Consider the following 20,902-nt stretch of genomic DNA (forward strand, 5'->3'; position numbering starts at 1 on the left):
CTCTTTCCTTTGAAGGCTTATTTGAGAAATAATTGTATGTTACTTCTCCTACTATCCTGGAGTACCACTTACTTTCCAAGCCAGATTTAGGTCTTTCTTATTCTAGAAAGATAGAAAAAATAGATGTGTCTTTCTTATTTTGGAAAGAATATAATAGACAAGTCTGGATTAAAATCAAGGAACTGTATGTAAAAGGACCTTTGAGCGCAAGTTCACATATAAAATACTAAGGCTCTCTACATTTTTTTCTACCCTGTACTCACAATGTTAATCAGCTTTATTCTCTTCTGAGAGAATTTACCACAAGTTTCTTCTCTGGGTAATCTGTCCATCTTGAGAAAATACAAAAAGATACTTGCTCATGAGATTCTTCAAGGAGATAGCCAATCTGATTATCTTAGAATGCACTTAAACATATTCAGAGGAGATTTATTTAACAACAAAAAAATCTTGGAGTTGAATTCATAATAAGAATGTAGAAAATTAAGCAGAAATTTATCTTCAGGATTCCAGAGAAGAATGTGTAACCATGGTATAAGCTCTGGTTCAACTGAGCTAGAACTGGCTGACCATAAACACATAATGGTGGTAGCTGATATAACAATCCACCCTCCATACAGGAAAGACAATGTATATTGTCTAAACCCAGAAATAAAAAAGCATTAACATAATTATACTGTTTAGAAATATGGCATCAAATCCAAGAGACCAATAAAGCAGCATTGAGAATTGTCCCATTTAGCATTCAAAAATGATAGAGAAGAGTGGAACATCTTGCAGTATTTCTCTTAAGGAGTGTTAGAGATTTTATTGGTTCTATAAGCCATTTATATTTATAGTATTGATAACATTAAAATGCAATGGTATACAGACAATTCAACATTTTTAATTTAGAAATTAAGACAATATAGAACTAAAATGCTATGTAAAACAACATTTAGAAAGAGAGGCAGTGAGTGTTCAGTAGTAAAGCATGTGCTTAGCACACGTGAGAATCTGAGTTCAATCTTCAACTCCACAGTCACCTATCCACACACATGGAAAAAAAAAAAAGAAAAATGACCAAATGGAATTAAAATGTCCATGCCACAGAAAATATTAAATTGATTCTTTGTCAGTGATGGATGTCTAAACATTAAGGCACTTGAGATAAAAATGTATAACTTACAAGGTGGTAGAAGATGAAAACTAAGTTTATGACATGGATCAGGGAGACCTCAAGGAGAGAAAGGATAGTACAATGCAGGTACTATGAAGTGAGGAGGGGGATAATGGGAAAGAAAGGGTTAAGTGAAGTGGGATCACAGGGTAGAAGAAGGAAAAGAAGGAGCGATAACTACTATTAGAGATTTGCAAAAGCTACATGGAAGCCGATTATTATAGACGCTTCCAAAATATATGCATATAAAAAGAGTTTAGATACAGTTACTTTTACAAGAGGATAAACCTTTCTCAGACATCATATGGTATCAAACAAAAATCCCAGTTTGAGATGTGGACTATTTTCCTTCCAGTTGTTGGTCCACGAGTTTGCATATATCTTCCTCAGCAATGCAGGGTATTGTCATTGTTATTGGTTACCTTTCAGAACTTGATGATGAGACCCCATTATTAAAGATATCATATATGTGAGTCACAGAACATGGAGAAATCAATCTGGTATTCAGTTGGAATACCTAGTTGCTAGTATTCATAGTGCTAGTAGGTGTAATACACACCCAGGGGAAAAATAAACAACAATCTTGCTTAGTTGTGAATCTTGGGAGTTAAAATAATGACTACCCTGGCAAAATATGGACATGGGGACCACAACAGCAGAAATAGGCATAACCAACCACTTTCTGATGGCATTTAAGGCCAACTCCTTAAAACAGAACTTATTCTTGGTACTGTTAATGAGGCCAAGAACCCCTGGCTTGTTAGGTCATTAGCCCTAAGGGATAACATATTATTACTATTACTCAAATAAATCAGTATATTATTATATTACACCTTAAATATATATCTTTATACCCACAAATTAGTACAGTTCTCAACTTTTGTTGGAGAAGCTTATTTGCAGTAGAATGGCAATTAATACAAGACCCGAACTGGTCAAAGTACAAGGAATAAGAGAATGTGGAAGAGGGTGAAAAAAATTATGAGAGCCAAAGGTGGTGAATAGCTATAAGGAAACAGAGTTTTATACAGACAACATGGAAGCTGCACACAGGAAATAAAAGCAACTGTGACTTCATGCAGAAGATCTGTATAAAATCAAACCAGCCAAAGTCTCAGCACGGATGTGGGAGTGTGATGTGAGTGACTTTTCCTGGGGAGATGTGACACACAAGCAAAGATCTATTTACCCCAGAGAGAGAATTCATAACAAACCCAATGCCAACTTGGTAATAAAGTAAGTTTTATTTTTATTTTATTTTTTTATTTTTTGGCTTTTAAAGGGGTTTTATTTTATTTCTATACAAAGACTTGGCTGACACAATTAACATTAAAGAATAACATAATTAATATATAAGACTAATGTTCTAGTAAAAATGTTAAATAATGATTTCCCTAGAGAACTGTTACTCTAATAATCTACCAGGTAATTATAAAACTGAACTAGTAAGTTTTTATTGAAGTTACAAATAGGAGTGTGAATGAAGAGTTTACTTACAAGAGCAAGGATGGCCCAAAGTAGCTGCATCACCAGAAAGCCCATCTTGACACGGTGATTCCTCATGAAGCTTTCTGTACTATGTGCAGGTAGCTACAGGTCCTACAGATTTCCTGTCTGCAACTCAGCTACCCAATCTCCTTCCAGGAGTTGTTTGTTCCTATAAAGCTGGAGGTGGGAGGGGGAGGATACTTCGGGAATTTTGGCCTTTCCCACTTCCCAGATCTAACATTTTGTTTGCCTCTTGAATCTCATGAGCACCATCACTCCCTCCTGAAGGAATGTGTTAATTTGGAGGAAACTGCTGTACAACAGGAAGGGGTTCATGAAGTCCAATCTCTCGATTTGGAACTTTGGTAATTGATTGCTGCTGGGGGAGGAGGAGTCAGTATCTTTAAAGATGAAAACCCTGGTAAGTTGCCTATACTCCAAAGGACAGCCCTGCACCCATGCACATATAGGCAGAGCTAAGAGAACTCTGAATTTAAAAAGAAGAGTATATGAAGTTGGGAAGGAAAGTGGGGAATGGGGGACAATTGGAGGGGAAGGAGTAGGATAGATATGGTCAAAGCACATTTTCATATATGAAACAAACAATGCATTTAAAAACAAAATGAAAGCATGAGGAAATGTGAAATATGTATATATGTATAAATATCAATGAAATATAGAACATAGGTACAGCTACAACTAGGACACTACCTTCACACATGAGAGGTTTTAATATCCAATATTTAAGTCACACTCTATTTTCTTATTAGCTATAGGATTCTAAATATTCTTTTTTTATTTGGAATGAAGGTGTGTTGAACAGTTCATTATCATGATTCTGGTAACAATAATAATAACTAATTATAACATTTGTCCTGAGTTTTGTCAAAGGAAAAACAGAATACTTTTGAGCTGAATTACAGTAAAAAGTCTACCAAATTAATTCATAGGCTCAGTTTAAACATTTTTGAGATTTATTTACACTTGAATATATGGTAAATAGCTGATAAAACACACCCCATATATTCATCTTCCTCTTGAAAGAATAGCAAGTATGCTGTTACATTATTTGATATTTGAATAAAAATGAGGACATGGCCACTCCTACGTATGGTTGAGGAGATATGAGTGAGAGTACAGCCAGAGGCATCTGGTAGAGTCTGGAGCAGGGAGAGAAGTACACTAAACATGGCCAGCAGGCTGAACTGGATCATGAAAAGAGAGAGAGTTGGGCAAAACAAGAGAGGAAAACAAAAGAAGACCAAGAGATCAGAGAGAGAGAGAGAGAGAGAGAGAGAGAGACAGAGACAGAGACAGAGACAGAGACAGAGACAGAGACAGAGACAGAGACAGAGAGACAGGAAGACAGAGAGACAGAGAGAATGTGCCAAGAAAGAGCCCAAGAGATAGAGAACCAAGAAAGCCAAATGGCATAGAAGCTGGGGAAGAGAAAGGAAAGGAAGTCTTAGGCTTAGGGGAAGGGATTGAGAAATGCTAAGAGGAGCTATAAGTACTGAGTGAGTCTAGAGGCCAAGAAGATACTTTGGTATGCTAAACAGGCACCACAGTTAGCCATTTGTTCTGAGATTCTTCGAATTCGACAATGTTACTGTACACAAAGTCCCATTGAGTGATGGAGTAATTTTCAGTATAACTCATCAATTCATTTATGTTAGTTCTAAGCCAAATTTTGTAATGATGAAGGCGAATGTAAAAAGTGGACATTTGGAATTTTCAGCTTCTGGAACACAGACTAATTATGGGATAGGGGTTTCATGGTGCTTATAGGTAAGGAGAAATAATAAGAATAAAATAATAAGAAAATAATACTGTGTGTTTTACATAGAGACCTGCCCAAATGGGCATACTTTAAGAGTTGGCCTCAGCTGGGCATTGGGGGCATACATTTTAAATCCCAGAATTTGGGAGGCAGAGGAATGTGGATCTGTATGAGTTTGAGGCCAGCCTGGTCTACAGAATAAGTTCCAGGACAGCCAGGGCTACACAGAGAAACCCTTAAAAAAAAAAAAAAAAAAAGATGGCCTCAACAAAACAAGAAACTGCCATGGTTTTTTTTCTTTCTTTGTTTTTGTTTTTATTTTTGTTTTTGTTTTAACTTTCTATCTTTTGTTTGAATGTATTAAGTACCAAAAACATAATCTGAAACATCAGGTCAATATGGATCTCTATTACATATATATGCTCAGAATAAGTGAAAAAAAAATCTCAGCAATTTAAATTTGAAAGTGGCCTCATATACTAAAGCAAACCGAATCAGATACTTTGTTAGAAGGGGAATGGATTGCATTTCATACTATTGCACTTTCTCATGGGAGTCACGGTGTGTAGCTACTTTGTTTTTATACTGTGTAGATCTCCTCACATGTAACCATTTGTCCAGTTTTATTTAGAACAGCGTGCTTCCCCCACTGATCCCTGTTTGAACATCAAAACCACTTGTAATACTTTAGAAAATACCCATGCCTGAGATTATGTCCCTCCACTATCTGATTTGGATATACCTGGCCCAGAAAGTAACAAAATCATGTAGATTCTTCCTTCCCAAGTCATCATATCACAGAGAAAAATCTGAGAAGCCCTGAATTAGAGTGTGCCATTTAAGCTTCTTCTGCTCCCTTTTCTTTTCTTTAAACTTTGAGATAGGGTTTCTCTATAGCTCAGGCTGGTCTTGAATTTATCCTCTTGCCCATCCTCTTGACAGACGATAGGCATATAAAACCATGCACAGCTTACTTAAAGCTTCTTAGCATTCCAAACCCCCAGAATTTTAAGAGCTTTTCAAAATCAGAGGACATTGTTCTTGTTAAAATACTGTTGAATGAAGGGAAGGACTCTTTTATTTCTTCCTTTAAAGTTAGTGAAGCCTCTAACTTTCAATGTGTCTCTGTCTCTCTGTCTCTGTGTCTCTGTGTTTGTGTCTGCATGTCTCTGTCTTTTCTGTCTCTCTCTGTCTCTCTTCCTCTATCTCTATCTCTGTCTCCCTCTCTCTTTCTCTCTCCTTAGCCTTTTTTTCTTGCTTCCCACCCACTCTATTTTCCCAACAATTTAAGTATTTGCCATGATCCCCAGGAAGCATAAAGAGTGGACACCCAGCCCCACTTCCCTCACATGACTCATCTTAAAAGCTGTTTGCCAAATGAATCTCTGCTTTTTGTTTCAGACTTCGTGCAGGGGCATCCAGAGCCCTGCACAACAATGCCTGTTCTAGCTCTACACCCACTCTGTCCCGCCTAGCATCCTACTCTCTATTCAAAACTAAGCCATAAGAAAAACAAGGCATTTGTCCCCAACAGTTTGCAAACCAGTCATGCTTTTCCAACATATGTTAGCAGGGCTAGCATTCAGCAATCTGGGACTCATGAAACGAGTTCCCTAGGCTTTCAGCAAATATGCTTGCAGCCTTTGAGGACATTTGGGATTTTCAGTGGGAATACATAGACTAATGATAGAATAGGATTTCCATGGTGCTTATAAATGAAGAATTAGAAGATGTCCATATCTCTAGACATTAGATTGTGGACCCATTGAGGGATATTTTATAGACATTTTGCTCCAAAACTTTTCCGAGGGGGCTTGATTTGGCTTTGTTTTGAACAGAGTGGTGTAATTCCTGGTCAACTATGGAGATTGAATTATGATGAGGATTTGAGACAGAACATTAGATCTAGATCTTCTTATTGTCCAGTGGTACAGTTGCCAGAAATGGGTACTCTGATAGGTAAACCTCATAGCTGTAAGGTGGCTATGAGGCAACAGTTGGTATTCCCTGCCTGATATGATAACCATGGAGGAGAAAACAAACTAGCAGACATCTGAGGTATAGCCAAGAGGAATACACTGCTGACAACCTTCAGAAATCCAGGCAGGACAGCAGTTTTCATTGGCTTAACCTCTAGGTAGGTAGCAAGACCCTCAGTCTGCTAAATTTATTAAGCAAGACCCTCAGTCTGCTGAATTTATTATTTGCATTGGGCAGTTCTGGCAAGGCTGCCAGTGCAGTTTGAAATATTTTGTATTTGGGCCTCAGAGGACCTGTACTTCTATTTGGGCTCCCTTGAACTATTGCTGTCACTAAAACTAGCTCGACCTAGCCTCCTGAAAGAGAGCAAGTTTATGGCTCACTAGACCCACACATCTAGAGGCTAGCCGGACAACCTGCTATAGAATAACCACACAGCTGACTGAAAGTTGACTATAGCCAACCAAGGCTAGAAACCCTCAGGTAAAACAAGATTTTCCTGTCAAACCCAATTAGGAGATAAAGGTTAACTTATTGCTTTAAGCTTTTAGGGTATTCTAAAAACTTATGTAGTGCCTGACACAGAGTGAAAGTCCAATGATGACTGGTGCTAGTATAAATGATATTAACTTACTGCCTGAGACCTGGAGCCGAATGAAACCAATAGGTCTATATATGTTGTTTAAACAGACTATCCAGTGCTGGCTATGCAGTATTGTGTACCCCACCCTTGGGATCATTTATTTATTTTTAATTTTTGCATTTAAATGTTTCCCCTGCATGTACATATGTGCGCTCCATGTATGCCTGGTGGCCATGGAGTCCAGAAGAGGGTGTAATATAACCTGAAACTGAAGTTTGGAATGGCTATAAGCCATCATATGGGTTCTGGGAACTGAACACAGGTCCATTAGACAAGCAGCAAATGATCTTGGCTGCTGAAATATCTCTCCAACCCCCTGTGCAGAGGTTTTGAGAAGTTATCTAGGACCACTTGAGACTTTGGAGACTTTTCATAGGACCAACTAACCCAAGTTTCCTTCAACAGGTAATAGTTAAAGGATTTGAGGAGTTAGTGGTGAATTGAAATGGGGCAGGTGCTCCCTGTAGCAGAATTTTAATCCAGCAATGTGGTTGCTCTAGCAAGAGATCACATCCAAAAACCTAGGTCTGTGTGATCCAGCTGAAATACAGACATGCTCTTAGTACCCACCTTTAACGCCTCTGGCTGGAATACACACCCTTAATCTCTCTGTATAGACTAGACACCACAACACACCTTTAATTCCAAACACCGGCATCTAATTGAGGGGCAGACAAAGTGATAAATCAGAGAAAGATTTGACAGAATGAGTCAGAGATATGATATGCCCAACTCTCATGAGAAGTGGACATGAAAGAAAGGCTACTTAAGAGCAGCTCAGGGAGCATAGAGAGAAGAGTACAGTACAGGAATACAGTAGAGTTCCTGCAGTCAGTACAGTACAGTTCAGTGCAGTGCAGTTCGTGGAGTTCAGAGGCAGTCTTACCAATCAGGGAAATTCAGTAAGAAGCCAAGAAAATATTGAAGCAGTCAGCTTGGAAAGGAGTTTTGAGCCAGAACAGCTGAGTTGAACCAGTCCGCCAGAGTTTAGAAAGAACTAGAAAAGATGAGTCTACTCATCAGTAAGTCTTGGAGGCTGAAACATTCTAGGCCTAGGTTAGCAGACAGAGGCGAGAAGCTGAAGCCTTTAAGGTCCAAGCTTGCAGAAGTTTAGATTGTGTGAATGCTAGAAGTTTCCAGGCCTAAGCATAGGGATAGTTAGAGTTAAAAATGCTCTTTGATCAACCCAAGCCATGTAGTTATAAAGCCTGGGTATGACTTTCATCTCATGCCCTCTTTTGAGGAAATAAAAACAAGATTATAGCTCCCCAAATGTCCTAGGTTCTGCTCCTCCCTGTGGTTTCTAAGATATAATTATTCACTCAACAAGTATTGATTTCATTCCTTATATGTACTTGGTATTGTTCTATGGTCTGAGAATCCAGTGACAAAGAAACAAGGCTCCTACTTTCCTATGGAGTCTTAAAGTGTGTGACAGCTGTGAACTAATGGGGCTTGCATAAAGGCTGGGAAATAAGCCATATCTCTGTACATATTGTCATTTTGTTATAGGCAGCCAAAAATTTTTTTAAAATTTTCATTATTTATAAAAGCAGGACAGCTTAGAGAGGTAAGAGGAAGGACAAATCATTTGGAGAACCATAACTGCCTTGTTGAGTAGGATGCTGTGGCCTCATCAAAGGGTAGGGTAGACCTACTCAAGTGAGGCTTCCGACTAGGTAATTCCTTGATGTGGGGAGAAGGATGTCCTGTGCACTGTAGGATATTTGACTGCATTTATGGTCTCCACCCAATGGATGTCAGTAGCACTCTCCCATTGTGATATTCAAAAAAGCATAGATACTGCTAACTGTCCCTGAAGAGGTGACTGGACATAGTGGAGACTCAGTCACATAGCCGGGAAAAATAAGTTAGTTGCAAAATAGGGTGGTGGGGGTGGGATTTTTATTCATCATTTGTAACAACTGTGATAAAACTAGTTGCTGTAACAATGAATGTTCAAGCTATGATATCATGTAAATTATTTCTTATTCACAAAGCAGTCTTCTATGACACTTCAATTCTGTTCACACTTCATTGCTTAAAACTCATGTGGTTCCATGGAAGGCTAGGAAAATTTCATTCTAGTTTGGTGTTAATAAAGAAGAGGGATGAGACTTGAAGAATAGCTTTCAATTCCCATTCTTAAGCTTAATTGTATTGGCCACCAGAGAGCATTTTTATAGAAATTATAAATAGAAATTAGTAAAGCATGAGGCTTTCATTGCATTCCTCATTTGGGTGGAGGGTCAGAAGCAAATACAACATTAGAGGAAATTACTGTTTTGATTGGATGATTGACAGACTGCACATAAAAACTGTCCTGTGAGGTTACATTCCAGTAGTAGCTTTTTACCTACCCTTTCTTAACATGCCTTTTCATAGTCTTCACCTTTGAGGAAAATGACTCACAACAATAGAATCACAACTACTCTTTGAATTCCTACCATGTGCTTAGCACCCATACTAAATATATTAAAAGCGTTGTTCTCAAATAAGCCTCTCTACATCTCTGGGAACTTTGCACTTCCTTGTGTAGGTGAAGAGTTGTATTTCCAGACCTTCGGTGGCACACTAAATTCACGTAGCTTGTTATGGGCAAAACAGGGATTCAAATGAATTTCTTTCTCACTTCAAAATTCAGACTTCTCTTAAACATAATGTTTTCCTGACACAGAATTCTTAATTTCAAGGGGGATTTGCTGACCTCCATGTTAATAGTGAAGTGTTAATTGAGGTTGTTGTCACAAGGCAGCAAAAACAATTTGAAAGGAACAATATCATTATGTATACAAATGTCAGAAATGAGAATAAAGGCTTTTTTTAATTTTTTATGAAAGCTTAGAGAAATCTTGTCAAGAAAGGAATGAGCATTTGCCCACAAATAACCTGGGGGCTCTTGTCTATTACTTTTGAATATAATGTTGATTCAGTGGTTGCATGAGCATATATTTATGCTTTGATCTTTCTACACACAAGAAAAATAGCTTCTTTTATCTAAGTCTCCTGTAATAAAATGACTTTGTGAATAAACTAAAATTACAACGCTTTTTCTCTACATCTTTTATCCCTTTCACCGTGTTTCCCAGGTTTAGGGCATGCAGAAAAACTGAGGAGCATTTTGTACTGCCAAGGACCATTTAGTATGTGCACAACAAAACAAAACCACCCGCCACACCAAATAGATACAGATGTGAGAATGAATAGCTACCTCTCCTTTCCTGTATTTTATATGGTTTTGTCCCATTTTTATACCATCTCAGTCTCATTATTGTTATTTATAGTCCATAGGGAATGATTTTCCACATGAAGTTTCTATTTTTTTGACTCATCTTGCCAGTCTTACCACAGAAGAACTAGAGTTTTAACAGCTGCTGTGAAATCATTGTAATATCCATAGACATAGGCTCAGTGCTTCAAAAAGTCACTTTCTCAAAACTCCCTTTTTCCTGGTTGCATTGAAGATGCAACTTCATGTTGATTTAATGTTGATGTGCATTCATCCCCTCTAATTTTGTAACACGGTGTGCCCTACAAGAAGTTCTCACTGTAAGAGATTTATGGCACTCCTGGCAAAGGGTTCAATCAGAAATTGGAGAATGTAAATGAGCAGTGAAATTGAAGTTCTCTACCATTGCTGGTTTATTAGATTTTTCTGGAAAAATCTCTTACTTGAGCTTTCTATACTAAACACGCACACACACACACACACACACACACACACACACACACACACAAACACATAATCTACAATTTCTTAGCCTTTACTATTAAGAAAAATTTACAGTGCACTACACACTCTCCTGGAAAACAAAGACTTTCCAATATTAATGTATTTTTATACAAGCAGATGCCCAGGATAACAAATTAAGGAAGATTTTGTTTCCACTTATATCACAGGGTTGTCTTCTCTCTGCTTTCTTTCCCTTTAAAGAATGGCTCCCGCAAAATACAAAATAAAGAATTATGGTGCAACATCACAGGACAGAGCTATACACCTTTCCTAGTGCTCCGGCTGCAATATTCATGTTAAAGGAAATGTTACCTCTAGTGTAATACCCATAATGACCCCCTGAGCTTGTTGCTATTTTGTGAATTTTATACAGGGCAAAATTAAGGTTCCGAAAAGACTTGTCATGGATAATATAGTTATTTGGTAACATATATATTTGAATCTTGGTTGGTCTCCTGCTAAGACTTAATGCATTTTTCACTTGTCTACTAATGTCAGAGCATATTTGGAAATAGGCCATTGAGCGAATATTATGTCAATGGCCATCAGCACATGTGTCCTTAAACTAAAGCTATCTTTAGAGCTGTGGATGCTTTTTAAGATTTTCACAACTTTGTTATCCCTAAATAGCAGCATTGCTATCCTGAATGCCTCTCTGTCTGAAGAAGTAGTGCCCATTCTCATACTGGTTTGATATTTTGGGGAAAGCCACATAGAACTTGGCTACTTGGTACCTTTACTAAGTTGATAAAGCACCCTGAATAACCTTCCTCACTTCCAGCTCTCTCCACTGTTACTGTACTTAGTGATCTAAACTTATTTTAATATTTGAAACCTCAAATTTACTTATTATTATGACTGAAAATTAATAGTTTCTAGTGAACATGTATAAATAAAGCTCTTATTTTTTCATACTGCTGAAAATGCTTTGGACTGACAACACTCACAAGATATAATACAATATAATATAATATAATATAATATAATATAATTTGTCTTTTTTATGTTGAAGTTCAATGTAGACAAAGGCCCTTATAACATTAAAATCAGACACAATATATGAAGAAAACATATTTGGAAGCATCAAAAAAAAATAGCTTCTTTAGAAGAAATAGTTTCTCCTTCCCCTCAAATCATGATGGTGTCTGGGTCAAATAAATGCCCAGTCTACTGTAGTGTAGAGAAGAATTGTCATATCAATTATATTCAAAATGGCCTGTTGGTTAGGTCAATCTAGGACTGGCATTTGGGAATTCGGGTCTTGAGACTTCACAATAGAGGATTGCTATGTCTAAACTGTTTGTGCAAACAATATGGCTTATCCAAAGCTTCTGTTCTATGTTTCTTCTAAGTGTGGCATTTAGCTAGAAATTTAAGAAGCTTTCTTCATGACCAGTGTTCAATAGAAATCTTTCATACCGGATATCTAAGGAGATTCATTGGTAGATACTTTGCACCTGTTGTCACAACACTTTGCTTAGGAAATTATGTGTCTCCTGTGTGACTTCATTGAAAAAGGACTCTTTGGAGGCCTGTGGCTGAGTTCTATCTGATCTACCCCAGCCAACTTTTCTTCTGCTAATTGTTCAATGCATCTTCCCCTAGTAACAAATGCCAGCCATGCATATGATTCCACCCCATGACTCCTTCAAACAAATCTTGAAGCCAGAGAGTAACCCAACAAACTGTTTTCTCACCTATTGATCCTACTTCATCTATTCTGGAATTTTATATTGTTGTTCCTATACACTAAATGTTTGTTCATTCTTAAAGTTTACACGTTGAATTACTGATCTTAAAGTTGTAGTGTTAGGATGTGGGTTCTTCTGGAGATGAAGTCAGGGTTCCCATGAATACAAGTATGTCTCTCTTAAGACAGACTTAGGAGCTCCCTTCTTCTTCTTCTTCTTCTTCTTCTTCTTCTTCTTCTTCTTCTTCTTCTTCTTCTTCTTCTTCTTCTTCTTCTTCTTCTTCTTCTCTTCTTCTTCTTCTTCTTCTTCTTCTTCTTCTTCTTCTTCTTCTTCTTCTTCTTTTCCTCCTCCTCCTCCTTCTCCTCCTCTTCTTCTTTTTCTCCTCCTCCTCTTCCTCCTCCTCCTTATTCTGTTGTGTGAGGACAAGGAAAATGGTCATTTTTTACTAGAAAAAGTAGGCTTTCATTAGAGAGCTGGTGCCTTGATTTCAGACTTTCCAGCATACAGAACTATGAAAAATAAATTTTTCTTGTTTATAAACCACCCAGTGTGAGTTACTCTCTTATAGCATACTGAACAGATAACAACAAATGAACATTTATAAATTATGTAGACCATCTCACTAATAGAAACTAATAGAAAGAATTGTTTATAACTTTAAGGAAAGCATATTAAGAAGGATAAAAAGAACTGGGTATTGTGTCACACACTTATAATTCTAGTACTCAGGAGGTTGTGTCTGGAATATCATTAGTTTGAGGCCAGCTTGATCTACATTGTAAGACCCTGTCTCAATTTGTTTTATTATATAAGAATAGGGCAATTGGATGGAACTAGAAAAGGTCATCCTTAGTGATATAACTCAGACATAGAAAAACACCCATTGTGTGTACTCACTTATAAGTGGATATTAACCATAAAGTACAGGATAACCATATTACAATCCACAGACCCAAAAGAGCCAAGGGGGGTCCAAAGAAAGATGCTTGAATCTCAGTCAGAACAGGAATAAAATGGACATCTGAGGTAGATGGAGGGAGGGAACTTGGTGGGAGAGGGTATGAGAAGATTAACTGGAGTGGAGGTCAGGTGCAGGGAGAGCAAGGATGGGGGTGTGTAGGAGCAGGACCGAGATAGAGAATGAAAATTTGTGTGGGACATATCTGGGACAGGGGAGGCTCCTGCAAGTCTATGAGGGTGACCCTAACTGAGACCTCAAGCAGCAAGGGTTAAGTAGTCTGAAGTGGACACCTCCTCTAGATGGGTGGGACTTCCAGTGGGGGGAAGAGGACACAAACCCACCCATAAAACCATCAACCCAAAATTTCTCTTGTCTACAAGAAGTGTAGGGATAAATATGGAGCAGAGATTGAAGGAATGGTCAACCAATGACTGGCCCAACTTGAGACCCACTCCATGTGATAGAGCCAACCGCTGACATTATTAATGATACTCTGCTATGCTTGCAGACAACAGCCTAGCATAACTATTGTCTGAGAGGCTTAACCCATCAGGTCATAGAAAAAGATGCAGAGACCTACAGACAAACATTAGGCAGGGCTCAGAGAGTCTTGTGGAAGAGTGGGAAGAAGGATTGAGGGAGCCAGAGGGGTCAAGGAAACTACAAGAGGACCTACAGAGTAAACTAACCTTGGCCCATGGGGACTCACAGAGACTGAGTCACCAACCAAAAAGCATGCATGGGTTGAACCTAGACTCCCTACACATATGTACCAAATGTGCAGCTTGGTCATCATCCTTAAGAGTGGGAGTAGGGGCTGTCTCTGACTCTGTTGCCTGCCTCTGGATCTCTTTCCCCTAACCGGGCTGCTTTGCCTGGCCTTAGTGGGAGAGGATGTGCTCAGTTCTGCTGTGACTTGAGGTGCCAGGGTGAATTGGTACCCATGAGAGGGCTATCTTTCTATGAGAAAAAGGAGAGGGGGAAATGGGGTGAAAAGGGAGTGAGGGCAGGACTGGGAGGAGAAGAGGGAGATGGCTGGGATCAGATTGTAAAGAGATTAAATTAATAAATAAATAAAAAGAAGTAAATTAGGCTTAAAGGAGTATGTTTTGTTGTTTGGTTTGAATATTATATTTTGTAGGGCTAGAATCTTTTTTGGAGAAGTTGGTTTTATTGGTGTGAAGAACGAGCTAAAAGAATATCTTTTCAATGTTTGTAATTTCAGGAAAAAGATTCTCCCTAGCAGTACCACTCACTAACAATGTCTTTCTGTCACTTGCAATATTGCAAAATCACAGTGACATATTTACATTGGGCAAGTTTGGAGTATACAATTGATATACCTGAAATATTTCCAATTAGCAAACAAATTATGCCAAAAAAATTGATAATTGAAAGTAAAATAAATACTATCAGAATTCAACAATAGTGAGTCTTAATATTTATGTTACACCTCCTTCTATGAATACCCTTACACAGAAAAGATGCCTTTTAAGATTATAGTAGTCTTTTTTTATTAATTTATTCATATTACATCTTGATTGTTAGCCCTTCCCCTGTCTCCTCCCATTCTTCCCTCCCTCCCATTTCTCCCCTTCTCCCCTCCCCTATGTCTGTGACTGAGGGAGACCTCCTCCCCCTATATATGCTCTCAGAATATCAAGTCTCTTCTTGGTAACTAGCTATCCTTCCTCTGAGTGCCACCAGGTCTCCCCATCCAGGGGACATGGTCAGAAAAGGGGCGCCAGAGTTCGTGTGAGAGTCAGATCTCACTCTCCACTCAACGGTGGAGAGTATCATGTTTGTCGGCTAGGTCTTGGTAGGGGTTCGAAGCTTACTGCCTATATTCTCCTTGGCTGGTGCCTTAGTTTGAGGAGGACCCCAGGATCCAGATCTGCCTGTCATAAAAAAAAATTGCCAAAAGTTAGAGAGATAATGTAATGTATATTTAAATGATCATCCAACAGGTAGAATTATGCACTTAGTTCATGATAGCATAGAGTATGATCAAGCTAACTTTTAACAGCTGCATTTTATGTTATTTATAACTCCTTTAAAGCAGATATATTTCAACACCTGTAAGGACTTTGGTTTGACTATTCTAGCCATGTAGAGTCTATAAAGCTTGAAATAAAATCAAATTTAATTGTTTCATTAAAAAAAAAAGATTATAGTAGTCTGAAGTCTGTGTCTTGTTTTCAGCTTCCTGTCCACTGAGAAGGGGAAGAATGTTCACTATGTTCTCCTGACAAAGCTATGTTGTGCCCAAGTGCAGAAGGCCACATTGAAAGACTCAACAACACTCTGAAACTGGGAGCCAAAACAAATTCATTTTTTACATCAGGAATTTAAGTTGTATACGTCAGACAAGAAAGTGACAACATAGACATATGGTATATAAAATGATGTGCTGTTTATTTTTATAAATAGTAAGCTATTAATAGTTTCCTCCACTACTCAAATTCCTCATTATCAAGTTATTATTTAAATATTTCTTACTGTAGGTAATGTAATCATGAGATTTTGCATATATTTTCTCCAGTTTGTGCTTTTTCTCTATTATAGGCATCCCTAAATTTTAAAAAATCCACAAATGTTTGAGAGCTTTGATTGAGAATAAGAAACCCTGTAGGCTCAATTTTCTTAACAAATATATTTTATTATGAACTTATTAATTAACGGAGAGTACATCACTTATAACCCTACTAACCTAAACAATAGGAAAAGAGGATTAAAGAATACAATAACAAAAGCGTAAGGATATCAGTTCCAAGGAACTGGCGTAATCAGCAGGATTTCTTCTGCTGGAACCTGGAGTAACCAGAACCCGGAACCTCAGCAGGAGCAGGAGCAGGAGCAGGAGCCCCGAAGTCTTCCCTCGAGTGATTCTCTCTAGGAGCGTCTCAAAGCGCAGCGATGAACAGCCAAAACTATTCTAAGTCTCCAAAGGCCCACTCTCTTGTTTCTGGCTCACTTATATATCTCCTCTCCTAGTCTATTCAGCTGGCAAAAATCAAGCTCCGCAGGAGGTGGTTTGCCTTCTAGTGGATTAACATCACCTGTTCTCTCACAAGTCTGGTCTCCATCCCACACTTGGGATCATAACAAAAGCAGGTTTATCTCTCCTTCAAAAGCCTGTATCTGAAATTTACCTAAGTTTTGTAATTTGTAGTGTTTTTATTTCTTTGTATAGCTTGCAATTATTATTTGTTGTCATTCTCCAATCAGAAGAAATTAACTTGAATATTTTTAACAGAATGCTTGTTGTCAACAGAGTCTCTCAGCTTTTATTTAATCTAAAAGATCAACCTTTTTCCATTTTGTATTTAAGACACTTACATTGGACATAGAACTCTAAATTGACATGATTTTTTTGATTACTTTAAAGCCATTCCTTTATTTTCTGACTTTTATGGTTTCAGTCAAGGAATAACCTTTAATCTCTTTTCTGTTTATCTGTATATAATGTATCATTTTCCTTTGGCATATTTTAAGATATTCTTTTACCTTTGTTTTTTCTTGGTGTGACTATGAGGTAGGTACAAATGCTTACATCAAAATTCATTAAAACTCATGCTTAGGGATCTTCGAGAATTTTAGGTATCTCTGATGATTCATTATATCTTAATATTTCTCAAGCACTGTCTCTTTAAATATTGGTTTTTCCATTTCTCTTATTTTCAGCCCTCTCCAAACCTTTTTCTTTGCTTCTTTTTCTAGGACAATAGGTTAGATCGTGTGATATATAGCAATAGCTATTGGAAACATTATCCTAAACATTTTTCTCTTTGTATTTCCATTATAGGTTTTTTATATTAATCAGTCTTCTAGTTCCCCAAGTCTGTCTTCAAATATATTAGTCTTTTAATAGGTCCATTGAGGGAATTTCTCATTTCAGATATTTTCACTTGACTTTTCTTCATACTTCTTGTTGCTCTACTGAAGATCACAACATTCCTTTTCAATTGCTTTGTCCAATTATTTTCAACAGATCTGCAATCTAGAGTCATTTAATTCAGCGTTATTTAAAAAACCTTTTATGATGGCTCCACAATTTGAATCTGTTAATTGCTTTTACTTTTGATGTTGTGTTACCTTTTGTGTGTCTTATTATTTTGGATTGACTGTTTTAGCAGTAGAGACTTGTGCTAATAACATTTCCATGTATAAGCAGGCAGAGCTTCTTTTCTTAGGCAGTTAGTATCAGTATGGAAAATTGAGCAAAACTAGTTAGGAAATAAAACAGTTGTGATTTTATTTTTGCTGACTTCAGTGTTCTGCAGGTTTCACCTGCTTTGGCAGTGGACTGCTTTGATGTGGTGCTTAAATTAAAGACCCACATGACTGAATGGATTATCTTGGTGTTTTCTCTTCTCTCTAGGCTTTCTTTTCATTTTATTTCATTTTTTCTTTATCCTTCTCTCAAACAATACATCCTGACTGCAGCTCTCTTTTCTCCCCTCCTCCAAGTCCTCCTCCTACCTTCCTTATCCCTCAGATCCACTCCTCCATTTCCCTTCAGAAAAGAGCAGGACTCCCAGTGATACCAGCCAAATCCTACATAAGAAGATTCAATAAGACTAGGTACAAACCCTCATATCAAGGTTGGACAAGGCAACCTAATATGAGGGAAATGTTCCCAAGAGCTGGCAATAGAGTCAGAGACACCCACCCACACACACACACACACACACACACACACACACCACTGTTAGAAGTGCCTTAAGAATACAAAGCTACAGCCGGGCGTGGTGGCACACGCCTTTAATTCCAGCACTTGGGAGGCAGAGGAAGGTGGATCGCTGTGAGTTCGAGGCCAGCCTGGTCTACAAAGTGAGTCTAGGACAGCCAAGGTACACAGAGAAACCTTGTCTCAAAAAACCAAAAAAAAAAAAAAAAAAAAAAAAAAAAAAAAAAAAAAAAACAAAGCCACACAGCATAACATACATACTAAGGCTCTAGCTCAGACTCATACAGGTTCCCTGATTGTGAGTTCAGTTTCTGTTAGCTCCTAGGAGCCCTGCTTAGTTGATTCTGCAGGCTGTGTTCTGGTGTCCTCAACCCCTCTGGTTCCTATAATCCTTCTACTCCCTTTTCTGCAAGGTTTTATTTTTGTGCATTCTTGCACCATAGAGATGCTCTTAGACTATTGTTGCTTGTTACTTGCCACTTACCTTGAAGTACAACAGATGAAGTTTATTCATGTTCCAGTTTAATCTTAGACTTTACAAGGACTTGTCAGTCTGGGATTCCACATCGGGATTTATTTACCATTCTTGTTCCTCCTATTCCTCCCTTTGGAAGCTAAACTTAGTTTTCTATTCATAGTTGATCTTAGTGAGAGTTTCTGACTCTTCCTGGGAAGCAATAAGTTTTTGATTGGGATTAAAGTAGTACTATGTTAGGCACAAGAGAGTTTTTGCCCTCACTCCAGAGGGCAATTTTTTGCTTACATCTTTCCCCCAAATTTCATGTCTTTACAGATGAAGACTCCTCCTCATCTTTGCATCTTTCATTACCCGATACATAGTAGATAGTTATTAAGTTGCTGACAAATAATGAGTAATTTTATTGATTCTCAATAATGCTTCTGGGATGTAATGATGAAAAGGAGTGATAACTTGAAGAAATAGCTTTGTTCTGAGCTACAGAGATAGCTCAGTGGGTAATGTGCTTGGCAAACAAGAGTAACAGCGTTTATATCCCCAGAACCCATGTAAATTCTTGATGGGCATGAAAGTTTGCATATGATTCCATCCTTGTAAAAAAAAGAAAACAGAGCCAGAGGACCCCAAGGCAAACTATGTAGTGATACTATCTGTTTCATCAAGCTCTGGGTTTCAATGAGAAACCTTACTTCAATGAACAAGACAGAAAAGTGAGAAAGACTCATGATATCAACATCCTCTGGCTTCTAAATGTATGTTAATACTCCTACATGCATACATAACACACACACACACACACACACACACATACACACACATCATCACCACCACATCACACACACACACACACACACACACACACACACACACACACAGAAGGAAAACTGTGTATGAGAAGAAAAAACTAGTATAAAGATTGCATGTGTCCTAACTAATTCAGATACCAGAGTAACTTAGAATGTATGAGCTCCTTAAAGTGCTAGTTCATTCACAATACAGCATTTTGACAAAATAGATGGTTATTTGTACAAAGAATATGATATGCCCAGTCTTTAAGGCTGTTTTAAAAGAGAGTAAAATATGAGAATTCATACATTACTAGGAATTTTAATTTGAGATTAGGTATTGATGTATCGATTTTGATTGACAAGTACAAACTATGTTCATGGTGTACAACATGATTTGATATATGCATATACTATGAAATATCTAAATCAAGCTGCTTGACAGGTGAATTACTTTACATACTGTTTGAGGCAAGAACACTTAAAATACACTCTCTTGGCAATTTATGCATATACAATACCCTTTCATTGACTCTAGTTCCATGATACATCAAAAATTCCTGAAATATTTCTTGTCTGAGATTTTATATAATTCAGCCAGCTTATTCCCAATTATATCTAACTTTTCCCTCTCTAGTTACCACCATTTTACTTTTTATTTATGAGTTTTGTTCTCTTACCTTTCATATGTAAATACAACCATGAAGTGTTTGTTTTTCTGTGAATTATTTCACTTAGCATTATGTCTTCTCAATTCTTCTTTACTGATACAAATTACAGTATTTTCTCCTTTTTGAAGGACAAAATCTATTTTATTTTATGTGCATGGTACCTTTCCTTTGTTTATTAATTTATCATATTAATTATTATTCATATTTAGGTTAGTTAAATATCTTGCCTGCCATGAATAATGCTGCAGTGAACCTAGTAGTGGTATTGGTGGATCAGATGGTAGTTTGGATTTACAATTTTTCAGAAACTCTATATGGCCTTCTGTAATAAGTGTTTTGCTTTTCATTATCACAAATAATATATAAGTGTTTCTGTTCCTCTATAGTCTCACATCTTATTATTTTTGTTTATTTTATTAATACACTTCTAACAGCAGTAAAATTATATCTGATTGAGAATTTATTTTATCTGATAACTAGTGATGTTTAACATAATGTTTTGTGTACCTGTTGGCCATTTATATGCTTTCCTGTTCAGGTTCTTTTCTTACTCTTAAAACTGAGTCATTTCTTCTCTTAGTATTCAGGTATCTGACTTTGCTATATATTTGAACATCAGGCTCTTCTGAGATATGTTGCTTATAAATCCGTCCTCTGTTGTGCAGGTTGTTTTGTTGATTATATTTTCTTTATCACAGTGGTTGTCAACCTTTCTAGTTCTATGACACTTTAATATAGCCCCTCATGTTGTGGTGATCTAACAACATTAAAATTATTTAGTTGCTACTTCATAACTGTAATTTTGCTACTTATATGAATTGTAGTGCAAATATCTGATATGCA

The sequence above is a fragment of the Acomys russatus genome, chromosome X (assembly GCF_903995435.1).
Source record: "Acomys russatus chromosome X, mAcoRus1.1, whole genome shotgun sequence".
Taxonomy (NCBI): domain Eukaryota; kingdom Metazoa; phylum Chordata; class Mammalia; order Rodentia; family Muridae; genus Acomys; species Acomys russatus.